This window comes from Rhincodon typus, chromosome 5, assembly GCF_021869965.1.
Source record: "Rhincodon typus isolate 14 chromosome 5, sRhiTyp1.1, whole genome shotgun sequence".
Lineage (NCBI taxonomy): Eukaryota > Metazoa > Chordata > Chondrichthyes > Orectolobiformes > Rhincodontidae > Rhincodon > Rhincodon typus.
The window spans coordinates 115,606,216-115,617,956 of record NC_063336.1 but is presented as its reverse complement, the minus strand read 5'-3'; the positions used below and the strand labels follow the sequence as shown (position 1 = coordinate 115,617,956).

The 11,741-nt window shown below is 39.7% G+C and overlaps 1 non-coding gene across 1 annotated transcript; it reads right to left on the bottom strand.

The window, feature by feature from the left end:
- Positions 1-257: 257 nt before the first annotated feature.
- On the bottom strand, positions 258-367 carry LOC125483226. The gene has a single exon (XR_007262185.1). It is a non-coding gene; the product is annotated as a U6 spliceosomal RNA (small nuclear RNA).
- Positions 368-11,741: the final 11,374 nt, after the last annotated feature.

The following is an 11,741-nucleotide window of genomic DNA, read 5'->3' as shown; positions in this document are numbered from 1 at the left end:
CAACAGAAGTTAGGAGACAAAGTACTTGTCAAATGTTGGAAAGCAGGTTACACCTACACACCCATTTGCGGTGACCAAAGCAAAATAGTCAATGATCACTGCTAAGCTCAGTTCATAAATCATCACAATGTCATTTTCAAAACACTAAAAGCAGCATATGTGATAAAAAAAATCCTATTTTTCTAATCAACCTGGTCAGAGATTACATTTCCTGGTCCAGGAGTAAGGACACTGTCACTGTGCCACAAGAGGGCCCTAAAAATACAGAACACCTCACAAATTTGTGTATCACCCTTGCACAGGGACCATGATCATCTTCTCTGTATTGTTCCAATTTCAGTATATGTGCTGCTGAAGCTGTAAGCATTGAATTTGATGCAGATGTTGACACATCAGATAATAAACGTGAGTTCAATAATGCAACACCTGATGTCAGGTGACATCCTACTTACTCATAAGAGAAAACGTTCTCTATACTTAAGCAATTGTGAAGCAGTAAACTTTTCTCTGTTGGTGAATAAATCTTATATGTCATCATACATGACAGAGTGCATACCAGAATTGGTGGTAAGTTACAATGTGTACTAGTATTGATGTTGAAGTTGAATGTCCAATTATTTTTAAGTTTATTGCTTGCTTTTGTTTAGAAACAAAGCACTGAAGCATGCAATGTGTCTCATTTTATAAGAAGTGAAGAGATGCAGTGCACTGAAAATTATATTGTACATCTTGTCTACTTAAGGCTACCTTACACAAATATACCTGCAGAGGGAATCTAGAAGGGGAATGAATAAGAGAATCCATGTCTTAACAGAACATGCAGTTCTGAATCTGAATGCATTTTGTTGAATCTTACTCGCTTTTTCTCAAGACATTCACTTAAAGTTCCTTGGGATTTCTTTTGGTTATGAATGTCACTTTATCTGTGTAATTCCTTCATCAGTATTTGTATTCTCACTGTCCTATTTACATATTCTAGTAATTATGGACAATAAATGCTGACCTTGCAAACACCCACATTCTATGAATGCATTTTGTAACAGTAATCCTGGAAAATGTCTGTTTTTACTCCTAGCATAATATCAGTGAATGATAACCTTGTCACTCAAGCAAAACATCATAGGCATGGTTCCAACTGTAATTGTTGCTTTTATAAAACAATTGAAAAGAACATATTTCACAGAAATCATGAGCTATAGGCCATCTTTAAGAGAACAGTTGAGTTGCCAACTGCTTGATGTTTTAAACAACAGTGTGAATAAACACTGTCAGAGCCTGATCAGATTAAGCAGTAGATCTCGAGAGCAAATTTTAGTAGGACTGAGAAGGGGTCAAACTTAAATTAGGCTCAATAGGAGTTAAGGGTCGATTAGGGTTCCTAATTCCTAATATTCTTATTATTATCTACCAAAGAGTATAAGTTGATGATGAGTATACTAACGTTTTGTAAATTGAATTCATAACATGGTGAGAACTACAACATCAAAGTCTGCTTGCTTTCTAGGAGTTACAATAAGGGTGACACCCAAACCTTCCTAAATTTATATCCGATTGTCTCTTCCATAAACAAGGATTGGGTCAGGACTGTTGTTATTTTAAATCTAATGTGAGCACTATATCCAGGAATATTTCAGTGCTAATCAAAAGAAAATGCAATGCCTCTAAATCCGAAATAAAATCAGAATAGATTTTGAAACGTAAAGCAAGACCACTAATATTTAAAAAGCAAATATAGAGCATAACGGTTTAAACAGATAAAAAAGGGATAACCTTGGATAAACAGGGTTTATTTGTTAAAGCAATGCATTGTACTAGGCAATCTCACAGTAAGCTATATTAGGTGTTAGCCTTGGCTCAATGACAGTAATATCACCTTTGAGTCGAAAGGCTATGAGTTAATTCCCCTCTAGAGATTTAAGCCTACAATCTAGGCAGGCTAGTCTGTGCAGTACTTTAGATTATCAATCACTTATCTCACTCTTAACCAGTTCAGGATTCACATCTCTTTGATAACCTTCTCAATAATAATGTCTGAACCAAAACATTTTGGAAATCTTTACATCTATTTATTAATCATCAGCTACAAATAGACAAAGGTCAGCACATTGGCACAGGGGTCAGTACTGCTGCCTCACACCACCAAGTTCGATTCCAGCCTCAGGCAACCGTCTGTGTGGAATTTCTCCCCATGTCTATGTGGGTTTCCTGTGGATGCTCTGGTTTTCTCCCACTGTCCAGGTTAGGTGGATTCGTCATAGTAAATTTCCCCATCGTCTCTAGGGATGTGTAGGCTAGGTGGATTAGCCATGGGAAATGCAGGTTTACAAGGATGCAGGAGGGTCTGGACAGGATGCTCTTTGGAGGATCAGTGTGGACTCAATGGGCCAAATGGCCTGATTTCACACTGTAGGGATTATGTGGATCCTCTCCGCTCACTCAGATGTCACACTTAGTTTTTAAACTATTCCACTTGCACTGATGTACAGTTCTTAGGCACCTTGCAACGTCAAATATTTATAGAACAGATGAAGATAGTACAGTCCATTTTGTGTATGTTAGCCAGAAGAAGAACTTTCAAGCCTAATCCTATTCTTCAGCTCTTGATCTGTAGCCCTAGAGGTCAAGTTCATTTTCTAAATGTGATGAGACTTTCTTGCTTCATCACTTTTTCAGGTAGCGAGTTCCCAACCATTACCACTTTCTGAGTGAAATAAAACTTCTCCTCAACGTCCTTCAACTAATTATTTTAAATTATGCTCCCAGAGAGTATACAAATACTCACATACTCAAAAGACATCATTGTTTACAGTATTTTGAATTTATTTCTCAATTTGCCCTGTTAGCTTTCCTTATTCTGCTCTGGGCCTCTGTTATTTTCTTTTTGTCTTCACCATTGTAACATACTAAGCAAAATATGTGATGAAAAAATTTCCCCTAAAGGGAAAATAGGATAAATCTTCAGCTCCTTTTCCAACCCCTTGCTAAAAATGCCCTTAGAGTCATCAAATGTTTAGTCCTAAAGGTGACAGGCCAAATTATTTTAACCGACCAGATCGCCAGATCGGGCGATATTAGCACTTATACTTCCAACATCCTGTCAGAATTTATTTGTACTGTGAAGTAAATTAATAATTTCTTATTAATTATGAGGAAATCACAGAGATATGTTTATCAACTGAAAGCCATTTCTAGCAGCAGTTAAATTTAACATCGACGATGTATATTGCTGTTTCATGTAATAATTCCGAAAGGGTCAATGCTTAAAACTGCATTAATGAATGAATGATTTTATAGTCACATGTATTTTAGTGTGAAATACAATAAAATACATTCATCACATTGATACAATGCCATTTTGATAGTTTTAAGAACAAGAAGAAAATGAAAAGATAGAACTTAAAGATAAGTCCATTGACGTTTGAGTTCTGAGCCAGCTCAGAACCACCACCGCCTCCCCGCTGCCTATTCCAGACCCACCAAAGTCGGAGTTGTGTATCTCACCGCAGCCCATCTCAATGTCACCGTGATGCCCTTCCACCACTGCTCTCTGCCACCAGTGCTGGACCCAACCAACAACGACGTCGCCAGTCCTCAGGCGCCATCTTTCATTGCCAGGCCTACCTCACTGATGTAGCCTCCGCTGATGTAGCAGCGTCTGATTCTGAGATCCAATCACCCTGGAAAATTCAGTAATGGCTTGCTCTTCTCCACTCAAAGAAATTAATACAAAGCACTGACATTTTCAGATTTATAAATCAACGTCCGCACTTCATCACCATCCCTGTTAAATATCACCTGGACTGACAGAAGCCGTTCCATCAACCTGAAGACACTCATTTCCCTGCTGCTGACATATGCACAATTACCTGTAGGCTCGTCTCACACGACTCATAGCTGCTCTGAGGATGGTTATGATGTTTTACTTTTGGTTTACTCCCACCTTGCTGGCAGATGGTCAAAAGAAAATATGATTTAAAAAATCTGAGAGTGAAGTAACAGCCACTTAACCTCCACTTAATCTGTTGATGCCTCTAAGGCTTGAGTGGGAAAAGTAGAACAACTCTGAATCTTATATATCTCCTCATAGAATTTATAACAATATCTATCATATCAACATAACTAGTACCTGATTACCATTTTGCAATAAACTACATTTTGTTTATGACAGAAACCTCTTCTCATTAGACTAGCAAGTGGCTTTCCTTCCAGGCTGCGGATAGCAGGTCCATGGATATTAACCAAGAAAGAGGATGGTGGCATCAAATTTACCAAATGTCCAGTTAGCTAGTGAAAGCTGGTGATGTTGGTGATTGTCTGAATATTTAGTTGAGCTGCATCATTACAAAACAAATCATTATGTAATTGGGTACATGGACAAAACCACACCACAATTGAGGCCATAGTCTGATAGAGTTCTGCATTGTCAGTGGTATCATCTTGAACTCACTCAGATATCACACAGTTAAGGAGCAAAGAACAAAGTACCAGCACAGCACAGGAACAGGCCCTTCAGACACCAAGACTGCACCAACACACGATTCCTTTCTAAACTATAAACCCTTTTGTTGCTATACAGCTCGTATCCCTCTATTCCCTGCCTATTCATGTGTCTGCCAAGATACCTCTTAAATGTTGCTTTCGTATCTGCTTCTACCACCTCCTCTGGCAGCACATTCCAAGCACTTACCTCCCACAGTGTAAAAAAGCTTGCCTCTCATATCTCCTTTAAACTTTCCCCTTTTACCTTAAATCTGTGCTCCCTAGTCAGCTCAAGTGAATGTAAAGGATTTTGCTGCATAGCTCGTGGTTTTTCATGTTTAATGTTGGGCATTGTATTCAGCTTCACCTAATCTGATGCTGTCCCATTATCTATGGGTAGAGAATAGGGAGTCTATCATGAGGTATCAATGCAGACGCAGTGAATAGAATGAGGTCAGCCAGGTGGACCTCATAGAATAAGAGTTCCCTGACTGGAGCTGTTAACCTTGTCCAATAATGGAGCCCTGGCTGACAGATAGATTGAGGAGTGATAGGGGTTCTGTTGACTTTAGGACCCAGCTCTGAGCTAGCTGGATCCATATTGTGTACCATACACGTGTAGATACAGAGTGATTGGGTGACAGGATACTGGCCTTCATGGAATTATTTCAGTGTCGTCTTTGGTTCTTGATAGCCTTTGCAATTATGCTGAGCTAGTTAAAGTGACGTATACCTGTTGCTGTCATGCAAAACAATATCTGATTTTGTAAGACAAATGCCTCTTCTCATTTGCTCTGAATGCTGTTTTTCTCTCTACCACTGTTAATTGCTTAGGCCCCTAGACTCAATATAGAAAATTGGCTTTAGATGTCTTGGTTAGCTCAGTTGGCTAGAACTGGAGTAGTGTGTGCAGATCTGGTCCCCATACTATAGGAAGGATGTGACTGCACCAGAGATGGTTCAGAGGAAATTCACCAGGGTGTTGCCTGGGATGAAGCATTTCAGCGATGATGAGAGACTGGATAAGCTTGAATTGTTTTCGTTGGAGCAGAGAAGGCTGAGGGGAAACCTGATTGTGGTGTATAAGGTTATGAGGGGCATGAACAGGGTGGATAGAAAACAGTTGTTTCCCTCAGTCCAAGTGTTAATGACAAGGGTGCATACCTTTAAAGTGAAATATAGAGGATTTAGATGAGATTTGAGGGAAACATCTTTCATCCAGAGGATGGTGGGGACTGGAATGCACTGTCTGGGAGGGTAATTGAGGTGGATAACCTCATAACGTTTAAAATATACTTGGATGGACACTTGAGGTGTCATAACATTCAAGGCTATGGGCCTAGTACTGGAAAGTGGGGCTAATGTAGGTAGTCATTTTTGTTCTTGCAGCACAGACTTGATGGGCCAAAGGGCCTCATCTGTGCAGTCTGATTCTAGATGACTAGCATGTTGTACAGTAAGATGCCAATAGCGTACTAATTATTAAAGTTTATGGGGGCCTTTCACCTTACCATATGCTTGTAGGTTTGTTATCCTCAAGCTTTAAAGAGTCAATTATCTCTGTCTCAAGAGGAGAAATGATCCTTGTGGACTATGGCTCCATGTTATATCATTTCTCCCTATTTTGCAACACATTTTGTTTTCTGTATACCTGCTTTCGCACACTCTTCACTTTCTCCCTTCTGAATGCTGCTTGAAGCTGCTTTGGTGCAATGCCATACCTTCCAGTGGTGGTGATACCCACTGGAGGGCTCTCTCTCTTTCTGGGGTAAAGAGTGTTGCACACGGCAGTCCCATGCAAAATAATATTCAGTAGATCCACTGGGTGCCAGGGCACAGACAGGTTTTGTGGCTTGGATGAAACTGGATTACATGTTTATGTTGAATGCTTTCATTTGCAGCCTTTGTTTAGTTTCTTAATAAAGTTATTTTTATTCAAGTTTAAATAATTAAAATTCCTTTACATTTTACACTCCAGCAAATCCTCCTAAAATATATATGTGTGTGTGTGTGTGTGTGCATGCACAGGGGACAAGAGGGGCTGTGGCCTGCTTTTGGGCCTGGCTTCAGTGACCATCACAGGTCCAGGCAATGGTCTGTGGAGGGGTTTAATCATGCCTGGCTACCTTTGATTGTGATTTATCCTGAGGGCCAGCTTAACTCAGGTAAGGGGAGAGGTGGGGAAGGAGAATCCTTCATAATAACCTCAGACAATGTCGGTATTGAACCCACGCTGTTAGCAGCGCGCTGCTTCACTAACCAACCATCCACACAAATGAACTAAACCAATCCCCTTAACTGATCTATAGAAGGCTGACCTCACCCTCCCAGAGAAAATCAACTCAAAAGGACAAGTTTGTATAAATTCTGATGCCTTGTTAAACATAAGCAATAAGGAAGTTGATCTATTCAATTGATTAATTATCCTGACAAATATAATCCTAAATTAATCTCACCAAATTATATCAATTTGATCCGTAAATTTGTCACTAGCAGGGCAGCACAATTGCTCAGTTGTTAGCACTGCTGCCTCACAGCGCCAGGGACCCAGGCCTGATTTCACCCTCGGGCGACTGACTGTGTGGAGTTTGCACATTCTCCCCGTGCCTGCGTGGGTTTCCTCCCATAGTCCAAAGATGTGCAGGTAAGGCGGATTGACCATGCTAAATTGCCCATCGTGTCTAGGGTGGGAAATGCCAGGACAGGTGGGGTTAGGTCTGGAGGTGATGCTCTTCAGAGGGTCAGTGTGAACTCCATGGGCCAAATGGCCTGCTTTCACACTGAAGGGATTCTGTGATTAATGCTGAGTTAGAAACAAAGATAGTTTATTTATGTGCTGTGTTTCACAAACTCAGGACACCCCAAAGTGCTGCATAGTCATTTAAAGTACTTTTGAAGTGAAGTCCCTTTGGAATGTAGGGAAACTACAAATATAGTTCAGAGACTTCAGGTTGACTCCTTCTGTTGTGCTGGATAGCAGTAGTTCTTAGACAAGTCTGAAAGCTATGCTCAACAGCTGCCATATTGGTCACGACATGCATTGTGCAATGTCAACATTTGCAATGTAGCTTTCTAGTTTTCAATCAACTGTTAGTTAAATTTCCATAAACATAAATCAACTTTAGCAGCTATGGTCTGTGGCATGATGACATCATTGCATCACAATACTTTAGTTTGTAATTTCTTTTAAAAAATCCTGCAAGCACTAGTTTATTGTGCATTAAAGGAAAATCGTAATGACAAAGCCCAAAGCACAAATGCAGAAATGTAAACATAGAGTGAATATTGTGTTATTTATGAACATTTTCATTTTTCAACGTAGGGAAATAAATGATGCATAACAGGGGCACGACAAAGGCGGATAAAGTTTATTCACCTCTGTTCTTGATAAACTCTTATCTTGGTGGGCTGTTAGACCACAAAGTTAAAATAGGCTCGGGGTCTCTTCATGGACATACTTTCCCACAGGCTGCTGATTAATATTTTTCACTCTATTATTTCCCATTCTTTCTCTGTACGGACCACCCACCACATATTTTTCATCAAGCCAGTGGCATGTACTAACCTTAACCATAGACACTGTCAATGGCAATCTGTTACTGAGCAGCAAGAGAAGTTTGATGAAACAGGCTATATCAGTTTACATCCATCTCTGCCAATATGCAGTGCCCTGCTTCTGTACAATGCTTCATATATTAACTTGGGCGAGAGTGGACATGAATCCAACATCCAAGATAAATGAGGTTTATTGCAAACATCGAAAGAACATAACCCCATAGCCTGTTGTCAATCAAGAGTTCAACTATTTGTGATATTGAATTTCTGTGTTGAGATGAGTAGGTTATATTTTGGACTCATTAACCTGAAACATAGCTTGTCCTTCGATGAACTTGATATCTCTTAAAAGTATGGTGATAAACGAATGACAATATTGTGGAACCTTTGCTCAGGAAGAAAAGCATTCGAGTTCTGTAGAAAGAACTGGCTAAATATTTTGAGTGACCTTTTCATCATTCTACTTTTACAAAATATGTAACTAACAGAAAAACATTAGAAGCCAGAAAATAGCTTGGTCCTCATGAGAAACACTTACTCAACAAAACAAAACAATCCTTTATATACATTCCACTCACAGCAGATAACCCACTGTGTTTAAATTGAGTTAGAGTGCACAGAAATGCTAATCCTTGCCTAAAAAATTTCATCAACCTCTTCACTCAGATCTCATGAGCATGAATGTGTGACCAATTGAATCTGAAATTGCTTACCCAGAACATTCATGAAATGGTTATGCAATGAAGATTCAGATAAGATGTGAATAACTCAACCTTGTTCATGACCATATTTCAGTGAAATTGCCTTTAAAAATATATTCCTTTTGACCAATATGCCAATGGCAACAAACAAAGCAGTACATTTTATCAAAATAATTTATCGACCAATAATGTTACGAATACATAAGATATCATGCAATGAGAAATGGCTATTGCCAATGTTGCCTGTAATATATAATGCTAAGTGTGTTCAAATTATACCATCCCCCTATCCACACATTTAAAGGTGAAGTTATCCCATTTTAAGTAAACAAGTTAAGCCCTCAATCAAGCTAGAAGAGGAATGCCATGTGAATGTGTAAATTATTCCTTTGGTAGTCACCAGCAGTGATTTCTAGGCTTTTATTAAAAATAGATTACTAAAGTTTCTTGAATGTCTTATTGGCAAAGAATTTGTCAAATGAACTCAAGTATAGGAGTGGTATACATTCCTTAAGCGGAAAATCTTAGTTTCCTTTCATATTTATTGGTGGGATATGGGAGTTACTGGTCAGCCAGCATGTATTGCCTGTCCCTAGTTGCACCTTGAGAAGTTGGTGGTGAGCTGCCTTCTTGAACTGCTGCAGTCCACCTGCTGTGGGTTGACCCACAATGCCATTCCCTTGGCCTCAGCTCCACCCTCTGCAACTGGATCCTCATCTTTCTGTCCCACAGACCACAATCAGTGAAGATAGGTTACTGCACCTTCTCCACAATACCAATCAACACTAGACACCACGCCAACCCCACCCCCCTCAAGGATACGTCCTCAGCTCCCTACTGTAGTCCTTGTGCAGCCATGACTATGTTGCCAAATTCGAAACAAACGCCATCGACAAGTTCGCTGATGACACCACCATAGTAAGATGGATATCTAACAATGACAAGTCAAAATACAGAAGGGAGATAGAGGACTTGGTGAGACGATGCAATGAGAACAACTTTTCTCTTAACGTCGGCAAAACTAAAGAACTGATCATTGACTTCAGAAAGAAAGGCGGACAAAACGCCCCCATCTACATCAATGGAACTGAGGTTGAGAGGGTGGAGAGTGTCAACTTCCTCAGAACAATGATAACCGACAGCCTGTCTTGGACTTCCCACATAGATGCAATGGTGAAGAAGGTACAACAACGCCTCTTATTCCTCAGGCGGCTCAGGAAATTTGGCATGTCCATAAGGTCCCTCACCAACTCCTACAGATGCACCATTAAAAGGATACTGTCTGGGCGCATAACGGCCTGGTACGGCAACTGCTCTGCCCAGGGCCATAAGAAACTACAGAAGGTTGTGTGCACAGCCCAGACTATCACGGAAGCCAAACTCCCATCCATGGACTCTATTTATATGGTTTGCTACCACAGAAAGTCTGCCAACATCATCAAAGACCCATCGCACCCCGGTAATGATCTCCTACAACCTCTTCCGTCAGGCAGAAGGTACAGAAGCCTGAACACATGCCCCAGCAGGTCAGGAACAGGTACTTCCCGGCTGTTATCAGACTGTTGAATGGACTCTCTAGCTTCAAATAATGCTGATCTTACTAATGTTGATCTTGCCTAGCGCACACCCTGTGCAATGTAACCTGAATGCCTCTGTCTAAGTCTTTTTTACAACCTCTGATCTGTACATCCTTTGCTTACTAAGATCTGCCTGTACTGCTTGTAAACAAAGCTTTTCACTGTATTCTGGAATATGTGGCAACCAATCAATCAATCAATTAATCAATTCCAGTTCTGCAATATAAAATAACAATTTGCACCAAGGTAACAAGTATTGATTTCACTACTGTACAGGAAATTGTTGATCATTACAATGGTGGAGCTGATGGTGTGAAACTAGGCACTTCAGTTCAATTATCCAGGAAACATTTCATGAGATTGGGAAGTTACAAGTCCACAGAGTCTCTATTGCCATGTTCATGCCAAATTACAGTCCACTCTAACTTCACAATACCATGATCCTCACAGTGAAATAATTGATCTCACTGAATTTGGACATCTTTAAAAAATGTTGAAAATGATAATATCGCTATGCTGTATGTTATGTTACAGATGAGATAAAAAAAAGTTCTAACAAGTTCTTTGAGTTACCCTAAAATATTAGCACTCAAAAAAGAGAACGTATCATTTGTCAAAATGCTTTACAGTGTAAACTCAAGATATGCAGACAGAAAGGATTCCAAGATTGATCCTTGTTGCGTATTGAGTTAGTTATTCTCAGGGGAGGTAATATATTTGGATATGTAACACCAAGGAAAGAATAGTAGTGCCTGACCCTAATTATTATTCAGTGATTGAGATCAATTAATATAAAAATGAGGATAAGATGTAAAATGATCTATTGACCTGATTTCACACATTTTACACTAGTGCACAAGTCTACATCTATGCCTATCCTACCAATGTGGAATTGCAGTCATAGAGGCTAAATTCATTCATGGTGGCAATTTTCCTTCCCGAAAGATCATTCACAAATTAGCTGTTTTCTTTTACCAGAGTCTAAAAGGTACATGATCAGCTTACTAAGAGCTTACAATTTCCAGTGCTAGCTGAGAAATTGGCATTTCCTTTTTTCAAGTGCTTCATTCATCATCATCTTTTTCTCAAAATATGTTACTGATGATGGTTTCCCCAGCCTCTGGATTCAATTTACACCATTTCAGTTTATTTCTGACAGCACTAAAACAGAGTTCGATGTATTATCTGACTAGACTGATGTATCTCTTTATCCATACATTCTTTAAACAAAAATATCCATTTACTACTATGGTACTAGGAAACCTGCATGGTTTTGCGGTATGCCACTGTAGTTGGGAGTATAAAACAAAATCTTGGAAACTTATAAAATAGAACAAAGTACTGCAAATAACAAGGTGTAGAGTTGGATGAACACAGCAGGCCAAGCGGCATCAGAGGAGCAGGAAGGCTGATGTTTCGGGCCTAGACC